The 15,742-nt window shown below is 41.1% G+C and overlaps 1 long non-coding RNA gene across 2 annotated transcripts in view; it reads left to right on the forward strand.

The window, feature by feature from the left end:
• The first annotated feature begins 13,391 nt into the window (after positions 1–13,391).
• The window catches only part of LOC127357405 (uncharacterized), a 65,790-nt gene continuing 63,439 nt past the window's right edge, over positions 13,392–15,742 (forward strand). The window contains exon 1 of one of the 2 annotated variants that reach the window (XR_007882253.1): positions 13,392–13,549. This is a non-coding gene — a long non-coding RNA (uncharacterized LOC127357405). Of the gene's footprint in view, positions 13,550–15,594; positions 15,720–15,742 lie in introns of those variants that run through there. The other variant, XR_007882255.1, reaches the window with a different exon arrangement.

Below are 15,742 nucleotides of genomic sequence, written 5' to 3' on the forward strand. Positions count from 1 at the left end.
ATGTTAGCATGCTAACGTTAGTATTTAGCTTAAAGCATCACTCTAAGTAAGTAAATCACAGCTGCTGGGCTGAAAACTGTTATTTATTTACATTTGTTTTACTTTTTATGAATTTATATTATATAATAAAAAATAAAATATATTTTTTATTTAATTTTTTTTTTCTTATTACCCCAATTTTATAAGTTGCTCCTCTGTTACTGAATCAAAACTAAGGTGACAGCTTGGCTAACTGGATTCAAACAGGTGCAACTTTGGGGTTAAAGGTCTTTGTTGTCAGTCAGTGGATGGAAGATTTCTCACACAGATGGTTGGAAGAGTAAGGTAAGTGTTTTTAAATAACCTTCAAACACTGCTGGTTAGCTCTATGTCTTTATAACTAATAAATAAGTTGTAAAAAAGTGGCACCAGATGTCAGATTTCAGACATAAAATAATGATTTACTATTGAGTGGTGGGTGAATTTGAACATTTTCCTGTATGGGGCTGGTAGATGTTCATATTTTAAAAGTAAGAAATATAAGATGAAAAATCAGTGGATCACCAAAGTAGCGTATGTACAGGCTAGAGTATGAATGTCTGGACACAGTTTAACTCCCTTCAATGGTTATAGTTTGATATTTAAAGGATACATATAGGATATAAATTAACTTGCCACTAGATGTCATTAAAGCTTCACCATCGTAAACCAAAACAATCATAAAAAACACTCTTCAAACTGGACAGAAACAAAATAAAACTCTCACTCACTGTCTTTGTTTGTCTTTGCAGAGTCTGTCCAACAATTACAAACTCTTTAACCTTAACCACAAACCTTAATTCACAGAGTTAGATAAGAAAATAACTGTGAAACGGGGGCTACAATGGCTGCTGTGTGACATCCACCAACAGTACTTGTTCTTGGCACTTACTTGCTCAGATTGTTATTCGAATGTCTGAATATATTATGTAAAGGATCCCTACGGAGATAGAGGTTTTAACTAGAAACAGCTGTAATACCGCTATCGCTCTGCACCAGACTCCGTAGACAAGAAAATGTTAATTTTACCTGTCATGTCATCAAAACATCGTAACTTAATTTAAAATGGACAGAAACAAAATAAAACTAAACAAGAGAGGCTGTTGTTGGTCTTGCCACCGTTCCAACAATCACCAACTCTGGTTTTGTTGAAATAAATCTTTAATTCACAGACGGAGATTTGCAGTTTGCTCAGATTCACTAACATGCAAGTGTGGCCCGACAGGTTGGGATAGCAACACAGATAAAAGCAGGGTGACGCTATTATCTGCTCAGGATGCCGTGACTCCACTATATCTTCTTTTACATAGCGAATAGTTTGTTTGCTGCTAAATTAATGTTTTAATCTCATATAGCCTCTAAGTCTGAGCCATGTCGTGTAAACATAGATTCTAACACAGGTAATTTTGAACCCATTTATGGAAGAGTGGAGGTTTCAGTGATCTATGCATCCGACGGTCGAACATTATATAACATTAAAAGTCAGCATTCAGTTTAAAAGGCTGGTAAAATGTTTCTGGGAAAGAAGATCGGATTAGATTTGTATCATAGACACATTTTTGCTTGTACTTCTCAGAAATCAGATAAGAGCATCAATACTGCAACTACAAGATGCCTCTTCTTTCTCTGCTATGTTAAGTTATATTACCACACACACCCCTTACTATTAACATACACATTAAATATAAACACATTGTGCATTTGATATCTGCATGAAACTTTCTTTATGTCCACTTACTGGCTGTTAAAGGGTCATAATCAAACTCCCCTCCTACAGAAAGAAATATATATCTAAAGATATCTAAAGCTGCAGTACCTTCATGTGGCCACTTGATGGCTCTTTTTCACCAAAAACAAAACAAAGCAGCCGTGTTCATACAGCTTGAGGACACAGGTTGCTCCTGAGTTATCAGTCTGGATTTTATGATTACTTTGTCAAGGAACTTTCTAAGCAATGGGACTAAGGCTGGCTTAAAATGTAACTTGGTCTGCAGTACATTTGTACAGTTTTTATATGAACCAACACACCTCCTCATTTCAGTCAGTATTAAAACTTTTGTTTTTAACCTTTCATCCTTTATGACAGGCTGCGAGTTCAGCATTATATAGCCTTAGCACAATAAAAAACAACAACTCATTTACTTAAATAATGCTGCGATGACATATTTTTTGTTTAGTGGAGGCCTGGAGCAAAAAATTTCCATCTCCTCCTTCTTTCTGCCGCACCTTGCGTCAGGTAGTGAGAATCTGGGTCATCTACCTGTCCTGGCAAATCCTTTAATTGGCTGCGAGTCCTCTGCGGGCCCCGGGGGCCCTACACCAAAGCAATGCTTACCTACCGGCACGAGGGTGTGTCCACTTCACACACTCTGCTGCACTAATGGCATGAACCTGCCGTGGCCCTGCCTCATTTGGCTCTGTCAACATGTGGCTTCATCGCGCCTCCTCCAATCAAGTCACTCACAGTCCAAATATGGAGTTTCACAACATGTAATCTGTGCAGTGGAGATGACAAGTGTCCTCCCTGGGGCAGTTTTAGGGCCTGTTCTGTGAGCGTATGGTGTGCTCACATGTGTGCGTCCTGTGATGTGTGTCGAGTTTCATGGTGCCTTTTCTTGTGTGACTTCATTGTTCTCAGTGTCAGGTTTCTCAGTGTGCTTAACAGGAAGTAGAGATGGATAGAAGTCAAGGGATTAATATGAAACAGCTTGAGCCCTGACCTCGTTGAAACTTCATGTTGATGAAAAAAACAAAACACTTTAATGAACTAATAATCTTCTTAGCTGCAAATTATTATCTCCCTTTTATCACCAGAGTGTTTGAAGCTTGCTTCCCTTTTGCTGTTCTGTATGGATGTGAGGCTTAAAGTGTCCAAAACCCACTGAGACCCTTCACATGGAGAGAGTGAGGACCACCATTAGAGTCAGGGCTCTCATCAGTACAGACTGTAGTCAGAGACAAACTAGCCAAGTTCCTTTGCAATGGTCTGTGGTTGTTTTATGGTGCTTTAATTACTATTTTAATTCATTTAATTACTTATTGTTCTGTCTGTGTTTTTAACTTTCCTGTCTATCTTCACCTGTCCTATCAAAATAAAGACATAAAAGCCCCAAATAATATCTTTTAAAAAACCAGCCTGTAGCCATATTATATTGTGTCTGATAAAAAACAAGGTAAATAACATCTGGTAGCCTGTTTTCTTCTCTCACTCCTAATAAACTTTATATACATGTATGTTATGTATTGATACTGCACTTTAACTGCATTGTGCACTTTCTTGTTCTTTCTCATAAACTAAATCACACAATCTCCAAAATAATTTTAAAAAAAAACTTTCTGTGTAGGCTGGCTGAAAGGACACTTATTCCTGTTTAGCATAATGCTAACAACATATCACTACAATGGGAAGCCCCATAAGAAAAATGACCAACAAACTTAAAATATATGCTAGATATGTACATCTACACAACACCTACTTAACCGTACAGCGTATGAGGTGGAACAGTAGCCTCAGCACATGTACAACATCATGAGGGAGCCTTAAAAACAAGACATGACAAAGATGACGTATAGTATAAAACACCTTGTTCAGCTACTACCTAGCCGTAGTTGTGGCATTCTGACATACGTTGCTGTGTGTCACACGAGTAAAGACGAGACATATTGCACAATCATATGCCATATGTCCATCCATCTATATATACAAAGCTCATACATCAGCTCACAGGTTGCATATTAAACTACTAATGTTGGAAGATGGGGTCGCACACCAGCTGAACAACAGCTGTGCTCGTGAAATACAGAATAAAAGACATGTGCTATAATGTCCTCGAAGTCACGAAATCAGAGTAAAATTTGGAAATAATATTAGTTCAGTGTTTATAGGGACAGAGTACTGAAAGATTTGGACACATAAAGGTTATTTTATATATTTGTATTGTCACATTTAAGTCAGTGAACAACGCTGTGTGTGTGTGTGTGTGTGTGTGTGTGTGTGTGTGTGTGTGTGTGCAGGTGCGAGGGGACGATAGTGTGTTTTAAAAGTCTGTCGGACAGTTGAATGTCAGGTTGGCGTTGGAGAGCGGTGGGGCGAGTGACGGCGTCATGGTGCATTTGTGAGCGTCAGTAAGATTTTTAGGGGAGGGCGAGCTGACAAAATGAATAGTTCCATCAAATCAGGGCAAGACCTTAACATTTGCATTTCCACTGAATCAGAGCCGGCGAAGAAAGAGCCCTCCATTGAGGGGAAAACTTCTTTGACGTGTGAATGAGCGAATGCGTCAGGCCTTTGCCGAAACACATTCATGCCTTCACAGCTTTGGACAGAGTCTGGGTCTTTTGCACAGATCCTGCTGGAAAACTCAGGGCCTTTTTTAGTCACTTTTTCCCTCCCATGTAGGCTGCTTGGCAGTCAGGGCCCTCATGCAGTCAGGGTCGGACTAGCAGCGGAGGGAAAATGGCTTGTTGATCAATGCGCTCGTCTTCCTCTTGACCTACTGTACTGTATGTCCTTGTATTGTTCCGGGGAGGCCAAACAAATCCTCTGTAATAGCCACCAAACATCAAACTGTTCATTGACAACCCCTCCTTTGCACCACCGCGGACGCCAAAGAATTTGAACGCACCCAAACCAACTTTTGGCCAATTACTTTTCCAGAATGGAGTTTGCTCACTTATTTGAGAGTCTGACACTAGAAGGCTGTTTTCACGTTAATGTGCTGATGGGGGAAAGTTTCTCTGTGTTCACCTTCAATCTGAGTTTAACTGTGAGTGCTTTTATGCTTTTATTTTGACAGCAAGAGCAGAGATGTGACAGAATATAATATAAGGGATGAGAGAGAGACGAGAAGTAACAACCCTGGCCAAGCTGGGTGCCCCAAGGTGAATTTCACTTCTTATATGGCGGTAAGTGTGACACTGATTGTATCTCACCAGGAAAACATGCCACTGCCTGAAGATTGTTTACCAGGAGCAACACTTTGTGGTCATGCAGCATAGAAGTCGTTAAGGAAACTAGGAATAAATATAGAAGTTAAAATCCTGTAACAACTCTTCTTTTATGAGGCTGTTTTCATTGCCTGTGTTACAACTGAGTAGAACTGATTTGTGGATTTTCTACAAACTCCGAGAGCGACCTCTCCGTCTGCCCAGGTGTATTCCCTGAGGTCGCTTTTAAAACACGACCACTCACTATCCATTTCCTGTCTCAAGGCATGTGAAATGAGACAGTGACGACAGATCCTGAGTGAAAGTCGTCCATATTTGCGATGGTAGTCACTCTGCCTCTCGGCCCGCCAGTTAGTGAAAATTACACTTCATATTTTGGCAGGGCTCCTATGTAAAGTTGCAACAACGAGCAGCAGGTTTGTGCATATTTGATGTTGACAGTTTGAACCTGTGGCCAGCTGTAGCGCTCTAGAAAACCTGCCGTTTTGTTAACGGTCACGGCTTATCTCCTGCAAGGCTTTGCATAACGAGAAGGAACAGCACTTTCCCACGCTGCTTTACGTGTATTTTATTTCAGGAGTGATTGTTTGAAATAGAAGTGTGTTGAGGAGGAGCTATCACAGCTGTAAGTAGTGTATCATAAAATCTACAGAGATAACCCCTGGAGATTAAGTGTTATTACCAAACTCTTGATTGAGGTATTATTGAATATTAAGTTCAACTGACTTTTTAATAGGGAGAGTGCAACATAAACAACTTCACAGATACAAAGCCTTTGTTTTTTTTAACAGGCAATCTAATGTCAATTAAGAGTTCTGGTGAAAAGAGCTTTCATAACCACGCAGCGTTTAAGAACAACGGATCTAGGAACCTGCCAAGAGCCAACGTACTACAGCCATGCCCCTTTTTTAATGCTCATTGTTTTCCATATTCAAATGTGTTGTTTCCACTTTGATTAATTTATAACATCTTGGACTTCATTTGAGTATATCAGATAATAGGCAAATGTTTCTGATACTTTCTTTTCTGTGTTATTGTTGTTGGTGGAAAGCAGCAGGTACTGTACTTTAAAAGGGACATATTGTTCTTTTTTCCTGTCCAGGTGTTACTTCAGATTATAATTGTACGTGGTTTATAACCTTTTTTGACCCCAAGAGACCTATTGTACAAAAAGCGATGTATAGTTAGGCCCTTTGTCACGTTTCAGATATCTACATGTGAATTCCCATACACTTATTTTTATGTTTATTTTCAATTTGTGAATCAAAAACAAAATATATCATAATGTCCATGAACCATGTGACTTAAATGTCACTCAAGAGACAAAAACACGGCACATAACAAACGTCGAATCTGTGTGGTGCGATGAGGAGAATGTTCCTTAAATTAACATGTAAAATAAACCTAAATACAATATTTCCATCATGTTTTCTACATAGTTTTACATTATTTGGAGTTTTACCAGCACTATTTTAATTAGGTTTAATAGTATCTGACTGGAGATTTAGCAACACTCACTGTTTGTAAACATAACTGTAATCGATGGAAATGCACATTGTTGAGCATTTCAGGATCCCTCAAGTTTAACTTGTAAACCTTTGCAGGGGCTTTGACCCCTCAGCTTATACATAGTATAAAGTATATTTGGAAAAAGAAGTTATCTCCACCTCAACCAGCTAATAAAATCCTGCTTACACTTTCACACACCAGTATTAACAATCTGATCATATAAAATATAATAATATATCCGTCACAGGAGGCATTTCACTGCAGAACGAGTACTTTTACTTTTGATACTTTTTGTCCATTTAGGTGATAATTCTATTACTTAAATTGGAATAACATGCAAAAAAATGTCAGACTTTAACTTGTAACTGAGTACTTTTACTGCGTTGTTTTGGTACTTTTACTTGACTGAAGGATCGGGGTACTTCTTGCTGCACTGATTATTCTTCCTGCCCCCCCCCCCCCCCCCTCTTGTTCCTCTGTCTGAGGTGTCCAGGACTATTAACCACATTTCTGCTCTCCAGGTATGCAGCAGAGCATGAATTATGGTAATAGCTGTTGGCAGGAGAGAAAATAAGAGCAGTTATTAAAATGATGTGTGCTGCAAGAAGGAGCTTGAGCTGGGTTTTGGGGCGGACTGGGCCCATTCAACATATGTCCTTCCTCTCCTTCAGAAGGCTTCAGTGTGTACGTGTGTGTTTTTTTGTTTTGCGTGCACATGTGTCATCCCTGCTTAATTTCAAGTCCAGCTTCCTTTCCATTTGGCCTTTTCAGATGCAAGTTTTTGGGCACTGATCAGAGTGTCTTATTTGTCCAACACAGCTGATGCCAGCTTCCCCTCAGTCCAGCAGGCCCGAGGGCCCCAGTCTGCGTTGTGTCTTAACATGGTCCGCTAAGCTTCAAACAGACGCCACACTGTACTGGAGCCTGGGCCCGTCCTCGTTCCTTACTTTGAAGTGGGAATCCTTGCACTTAGCACATTCTAACGTCATCATAGTTCGGTTTTGATGGGATCCAAATGCCGAGGCTGGCTCTGTTGTACTGGCTCCTTCTGAACTACACGTTTAATTCTTCAGTAAACATGACCTTAGACACTCATTTGGCCACCTAAGCTGCACTGGCTTGTGATGCTACCAGTGTGTCTTGAACATTGGTAGCATTGAAAAGGTTGCACTTAGTCCCATATGTTTTTTTAATTCATTTTTTTAAAGTATATTTTTTTGACTTTATTGGATAGGACAGCTGAAGACTGAACAGAAAAGAGAAAGAGAGAGAGGATGACTGTGCAGCAAAGGGCCACAGGTTGGATTTAAACTCATCGCCTCTGCATTGGGGACTCAGCCGTGGTACATGGGGCGCCAGCTCTACCAGGTGAGCTATAGGGCTCCCCCACTTTAATTATCTGCTGCCTCAGATAGTAGGGAAATCATTTCACAATATAAAGCCCACACTTAAGTCATCCTGTTTTTTGATTAGATATTATTTAATTCATGTATAAAGGTCAGATAACCAGACAACATGAACTCAGTTAGTAATGTTTATGTTAAGTATTTTCTTGTTTTTGTGTTTTGCTGTCCTAAAAAGTACTTGGAGGTATTTGCAGACCATTTGCATTGTGGGTAACAGTAGGAACAGCATTTTTAATTGGATTAATTGCCGTGTAATAACCTCACAACTATCAGGTCCAACATTTAATTTGTCTAATACTTTGATTTATGAGCAAATACCTGCAAAACGTTGCTCCTAAAGTTTTTATTGTCTAGCTTTTGTCTTAAATTAACAAATGTTACACAGGCTGAACTCAGTATATTTGCATTGTCATTGGAAACATTGGAAGCTGCTGTTAGCACTTAGCCTCACATCCTCAGAGAACTGCTAGCGTGGCTGTAGACTCCAGATTTAAGCCTCTTAGCCTTGTTTTCTACCCCTGTGTGGGAACCTTTAATTTTGAATGATCGTCAACATTAAGAAGAAAAACACAAAGTGAATCACAAAGCAGCACATATTGTGGATGTGGACTGTTTGTTTATAGACAGGTTTCAATAAAAATGTTACTCATAAAGTGGTGCAAGTCTTTGAAATAAAATGTGTCGAGGCTATATGTGATTTTAAAAGTACGGACTGAGTGGAGTGGTGGAAGACGTGTACAGTTCACTTGCGCAATGTTCCTGCTCATTCCTGCGTCTCTGTGTGTAACTAAGGTCCGCCAGGAGCACTGGGAACAAATTAGCTTCAGGTACAAGCAAACCGTCGTCTCCAAGTTATTATTCAACTGTATTTAACGGTATCACTGTCACACTGCCTGCGTGTTGACACTAATGACAGCTGCGGGTGCTCACGTGTGTCTGCACACACAACACTTCATGATCCAAACAAGCAAAGATAAGAATCAAACAGTACTTCTCCCTCCCCATCCCGCCCACCCCCGAGCTTAACTGCAGGGGCTCCTTGTTGCATAAGCCTCTGCCCGTCATGTTTTCCAACTGTGGGAGAATGACTCGCCTGTAGAGAGGCAAGTGTTTGTGTTTTCCATGTGAAGCTTCCAAGCCGCCGGCTGTAGCAGCGGTGGCCGAGTCTGACACAGGTCTCTTGAGGAACTCCAGGATGCCATTAGGTTGAGTGACTGTGGCTGTGTGTGTGTGTGTGTGTGTGTGTGTGTCAGGTTGCTGTCTTTGGGTTTCTGTTTGCTCTTATTGGCTTATTGCCTCCGTACCTACCACTCTCTGAGCAGCCATTTTTTTTTACCCAGGTGCAGCAACACCTGACGGAGTCTTTTGATATAGAAATAGACCTACAGCTGTGTCACATCAACTGTGGAGACAGTAGAGGCTCAGTGGTAACATTTCCTCAAGTACTGTAATTAAACCTGCAGTAACTGATTTGTTTGACCACTTGGGGGCAGTAGAAGCAAGATGTGAACACAACATTGACATATCATTCACCTTTTTTAAGTAAAAGTTTTAAGAGAGGGGCTTTTCTGTGTTTTAGCCTAACCCAGTTGATATAAATGGTGTGGACACAGGGCCAGGTTAACGTCGTTGTGTTTTTATGTGTACCCACTGAGACTAATGTGACCCTCACTGTATGCCATACCTAGCTTGACCTCAGCGAATTGAGTGAACACAGCTTACTATTTGGTGCTTTTCTACACAATTGTATGTCTATATTTTTGCCATAAGAAACATCTGTGTTATATTTTATTAGAGATGTGGAGACAGAGATTCCTGGTGTTAAGCCACCAAAGAGAAAAGAAAAGAAAATTAAAGAAATTGTAAAATAAGAAGATGAAGAGAAAGAAACAACAACAACCTTTCATATCTTACATAAAAAAACATATAAGCTTATTTAATGCAATGCTTTGTTATAGATTAAACCAATGGTTCCAAGTCCTTTTGGGATGTTACACTCATTTTAAGATAATATATCAGTCACAGGGGACATTATTCTGCGTAATGACTACTTTTACTTTTAACATTTAAAGCAAAGCTAATAATCCTGTGTTCATTTTTACTTAAGCAGAGATTAAAAGCTGGACTTTTTCTTGTAATGGTGTGTTTTTAAATTGTGGTATTAGTACTTTTACTTCTAAGCAAAAAGAATGAATACTTCTTTCACCACCGAGTGCAGGAACACGTGTAGTCGAGACTTTATGTCAACATCTTAACCACACCACTCCAGCCATTTCAGCTCGTACCTTTATCTAGGTGGGCGAGCGCTGCAGCTTGTTGCCAGGTCAACTGCTTCTTTTAGTTTCCTCTCAGTGTTTAAACTTCAGTTTTATATGCAAAACGTGCCTCAGCCCAAACATGGTACTGCCTGCTACATGAACCTCCAAGGGGCTTGTTGCTGTGAGCATGGCAGCCGCTCTACAGGAGGCTACAGTGCGGCTGCTGTTTGTGCAGGTGTGCTGCAGTATGACGTCAGATTATGAAGTATGCTGGACATCCAGAGCCTTTATTTTTTCAACCATTTGGGCTGTTAAAAAAAAAGAAAGAAAAAAAGCCCCCATTTGAGAGTCAAGGAAAACAGTGTGATTTCCGCCGTGGGTCTATTCTGTGGTTTAACCTCCTCCCCCCCTACAACCACTATACCTCCTTCACCCCTCTCAAGGTGCTGAAGCTGAAAGCGGAGGGGCACAGTCAGCGTTTATTTATAGAGGCTACTTTGATGTGTGGACTGACAGCTGATATTTCCAACATCAAGCTGTAGGCAACCTCTGAACTCTGCAGAGAGCCACCTGTGAGCTGGTTATTCCTCCTCTCACAGTGATGGAGATGTGTAGGGGGAGAGAGAGAGAGAGAGAGAGAGAGAGAGAGAGAGAGAGATACTGTACTGTACTGTGTACTGTAGCTGGAAACAGGCCAGTGCTGAGCTGTCACTCAATATGTTCATCATAGAGGGAAACGTCTTTATTTGACACGCATGCTGTTACGCTGTGGGATATAACACTTTGTATGATTACCCTCCCACAGGTACCAGCCAGCCAATAGCTGCTGGAAACTGTTTACTGTGTTCTTGAATAGTAAAATAAAAGGGTAACGCTTTATTTTAAGAACCTTTAGAATCAGAATCAGCCTTTTGGGCTTTGGTCTTTTTTGTCATTTCACAGCATATTTGCATGAAACAGAACTTGTGCATTATAATGTGTTATAAACCATTCATTAAATATTGTTATACTGCCTATACATGTTAAATGTAGGGCTTAATGTAAAACGCAACCAATAGCAACATCCTCAGGGTAAAAGAATGGATGGTTGGTCACGTTGGCCCGCCTACGAAAAGGGTCAAGTAGCAAAAAAAAGCGTAATTTGGCAGCAACAAAAACAACATGTGCTCGGTTCCCTCATGTTGATTTTGGCGCAGACCTCAGCGTGGTTTGTGTAGTCCGACTGTGGTCCTCAGCTCGCCTGTTCCCCTCATGGGAGCTTCCTTTTACCCCCTCCTCCCCCATTGCACTTCATGAAGCAGTTAAGTTATTTTACATCATGTCTACTCCACACAACAACCCTCCTCCTTTCTACAAATCTCTCTTGTCATTATGAAAATAGTGCTCTGCCGCAGCCTTTGCACGCCAGCGTCTGGAGATAGAATGGCCCCTCTGTGGACGTGGACTTTGGGTACGGTGCATTTTAAAGTGTGTGTTTCATGGAATCGGAGAAGGGAGATGAGTGATTGCTCGCAGGTGACTGCAGCACAAGTTGCTCGATAGGAGTCGTTTTGAGTGTGACGGGGGGAGGTTTCCACCGTCAGGTGTAATTATGACAAATGACCGGGGTCATAGCTCAGGTGTTCTAGTAAAAACCCTGAAATGGGTAGTGCAAATCAATGTAAATGCAAGTACAGATACCGAAAACCTTTCTGTGGAAATCCATATCAAGACAATAGCTCAGGTTGTTTGTACTGAAGCAAAACAGATGAAATATGTTGCAACAGTAAACGAAATAATGTTCAGCTGTTTACTGTACTGCAGCTCATAAATGAACATGAATGTAGGAACAGGACAAAGTGTCTGCAGCCACGCTAGCAGCTCTGTGAGGCACAGTTTAGTGTGTAAGCATGCTAACATTAGCTAATTATCACTAAAGTGTAGTTGAGGCTGATGAGAATGTCCTTAGTGTCCCATTAGAGTCTAACACTACAGTTGGATCTTGTTAGCCTGTAGGATAGGAATAAGAACAGGATATTTTTCCATTATTATTAATAAGACTCACTGCTGCAGTTTAGTTGATGGTTGGACAACTTTTAGTACTTTATTACTTATAATTGTACGTATTAATTTTGTTATATTTAGTGGTCCAGACCCAGGTTTACTAAGCTGACTGTGCCAGATGATTTATTACCCTGGAAAAAGGCAGGCACTTTCAAAAAATATTGCTTCTTTCTCATCTTCAACCAATCAGATCAATGAACCATATAACGTAGTCAAACTCTTACAGAAGCTGTCTACTGAGAAAAGCCTCCAGTGCCTATCTTTGCTCTTCTTTCAATGAAAAAATACTCTGTCAGAAAACAAGCTGAAGCTGAGAACTGCAAACAGTCACTTCTCACACACCTAGTTTTAACCACATTCATAGCCTCCAGTAGGTTCTTAAAGTCTGCTGATTGGTCTGAACCAATGGTTCGGACACCAAGTGGATAACTTGAAGCTTTGCAAGATGGATTCTCATGTCATTTTGTGATTTCCTGATCTTGCGAGTCCAGCTGCCTAGCAAGTTTACTGGTATAACGTGAAAGCATAACAATGATACTCACAACTTTAATTCTTTTACTACTGCTGGTGACATTATAAACATAAAACTTAAATGTCCAAAACTGTCTAAAACATAATAATAATAATAATAATAATAATAATAATAATAAAAACGTATTTCGTAGCAGGCTAGGGAAAGTTATTTAGTAATAGTATTTGACCCATTTTAGGACTAACGACACTTTATCTGTCAAATCCTCTCACGCCGCAGAGGACAACTGGAAAATACCACAAAATCTCCCTCATAGGAGACAGTAATAGCAGAAGCATGATCTAACCTGTTAGGTGAGCATGGTGTGTGTGTGTTTTTCTAAATCCATGCGAGTTCCTAATAGTCTTTAAACCTCATCTATCATCTTGGCAGGCCCTTCCCTCCATCCAGTGCACTGGTTGGCTGAGATCCAGTGGCCAGACAGTACACAGAGTTCACAGCCATTGTGATGTAACACTGGGAACTCTTACCTGAGGGCTCCCCTTTTGTCTCACCTGAAATGCTTTTGACCTCTGTTAGTCAGCATGCTTTACGTTAGTGATTGATATTATCTGCACAAACACACACCCTTCAACCTTTCATTAGCGCTCACAAGGCTCCTTTAATGTTTGCTTTGGCTGTCCTGACTTGTCAATCACACAGGCTGGGAGGCACGTACACACAGACAAACACCACACACACACACACACACACACACACACACACACACACACACACGCACACACACACACCTAGACTTTGACAAGTGACAGAGGTGGAAAATAGGCTATGCAAACTGGAATTGCAGGTTTTGGGCTTTCAGCAGTGAGTTGTGTGAATGGCTGTCCAAGGGTTGGGTGAGTAAGCAGGTCTGTCTCATTGTCTGTGAGTTCATCACTGACCTCATTCTTTAATTTCCCTGGAAAACAACTTGGTCAGGCTCACATGGAGCCAACATTACCAGGTCTAGACAATGACTGTGAAACCAGCAGGGCCAACTGGGAATGCTGATTGCAGAGAATCTTGTTTTGGTGTCAGCCACAAACTTTGATTTAAAGAAATTGAACGCTAACTTTCCCTGAAGTCCTCAGCAGTGGGTAGGAGTCCCATTTACAGGGAAGTAGAGAAGAGGCTGAAATGACAACTGCTGCTAGCAGATTCAGATAGCTACTTAAACTAACGTTAGCTGACTCCTCATCTCATATACTTGTTTGTTATTTCAGACGGTATGTTTTCACTCTTACAGTAATATCCAATGAGTAATCTACATCTACAATATGTGTCTGGCTATCTCAGGTCAACTCTAACTTCCTCAAGTCCAATTAGCAGTGGGGGAATGCTACTTGTGAGGGGATTTTCTAAACCTAATGATCTCCCCCCCCATAACGCATTTAGTTAATAAAATGCTCCTTGGCCTTGGAAGTAGTGCTATGTTACTACTGTAGGTAGCAAGGACATGCTAGCATCTTACAGCACGTTACGCCAACTTAAACACACCCTAAATCACTTATTTTTTTATATATTTATATATATATGTTTGGCATTTCGCTTTATTTGACAGGACAGTAGAGAGATAGGAAAGGCAGGGGTGAGAGAGGCTTCGGGCCAGACTCAAACTTGGGTCGCTGTGTTGAGGACTCAAAAACAAGCGTAAATCACTTTTAGGACTGTTTCACTAATCATCATTTTCAGGAATAGATCCCTTCCGAACTTAACTCCAACGCAAAGACAGAACTTTATAGGACCGACTGTCTGCTACCGACTCAAATTGATCAGTCAGATGCATTTTTACACAGAATGAGGACTGTGGATTTTCTTTTCTGTCACTTACATTGGAGTTGTGTTAGGAGATTGTGGACAGAATCAATTACAGATACCAACAACTATTTCAAGATTATTAACTTAAAACTAAACTTGTCCTGGTCCTGGTCCTGTCAGGCTTGAGGAGACATTGGTGCTTATGTTTATGGAGACTGTGGGACTGTCGGTCAGGTTGTTTGTATAGTAACACCTACACTTAAATCCCCCCAAATCCCCTATTTATACAGAAAAAAACTAAAACTGAAACTAATAAAAGGAAAGTAAAACTGAACATTTTAAACAATAAAGGCTAAACTGAATCCGACTAACTGAAACTAAACTGAAAACTAAAACTATAATAACTCTGCTTGGAAGAAGACATGGTTGGTCCCCTGTAACTGTTGACGGACAGGGCGAGACTGGTGCTACAAAGGTCCCAGGGTCACTGGGTTAGGGCTTCACACACACACAAACACACACACACACACACACACACACACACACACACACACACCCAACTGCCCCTTACCCTCCCTCCCGGTCCTGTCCAGCAGGTGCCACAATGTGACCTTGACTGGGAATCTGGGATGCTGGGAATGTGAGCGTCCGAGCGCTGGTCCTGTGGGACGACGCGAGGAGGATCTGTGACAGCGCGGCTGTGATCTTGGCAGGCTGGGGGTACCGAGGGTGACAGACTTAGACAGACTGGACCGTGGGTCACTTTCCACTGGACGCCCAACGCCTTTGATGTCTGTTCGCCGACAGTTGGTCCTTCTCTGCGTCCTCGCCGGTCCCATATTACACTGGGCGGACCACCCATATCTGAAAAAATGTCCCGCCAGGTTTAGGTTTTCTCAAGAATGTGGCCCATCTGAGCATCCCCCGGCCCATCTGGACCCCTCTTAACCTGGGAAACCCTGCAATAATTGTAGTCTGTACACATTTTTGGTGTGTGGCCTCATCATTGGGGACAGTTGACAGCCTTTGTAAGTTAATTCCAAAGTCTCGATTTCATCTAAAGAAATTCACATGTGCTCACTTGCGCTGAGCTTTGTGAAGTCGATAAATTCTTCGGAGATTAACTTACGCTCGTCTAGTGTGACAAGGAATGCACTCGAGATACATGCTCGCTTGAACAATAAGATCAAGGATTTCTTTTTTCCTCGTTTTCAAAATTGCCACATACACCCTTACAACAAAGATTGGTGATAGATTATTTCCGGCAAGGTAAAGGTACTTTCCTCTGCATT

This window comes from Dicentrarchus labrax, unplaced genomic scaffold (genome assembly GCF_905237075.1).
Source record: "Dicentrarchus labrax unplaced genomic scaffold, dlabrax2021, whole genome shotgun sequence".
In the NCBI taxonomy this organism is placed as follows: domain Eukaryota; kingdom Metazoa; phylum Chordata; class Actinopteri; family Moronidae; genus Dicentrarchus; species Dicentrarchus labrax.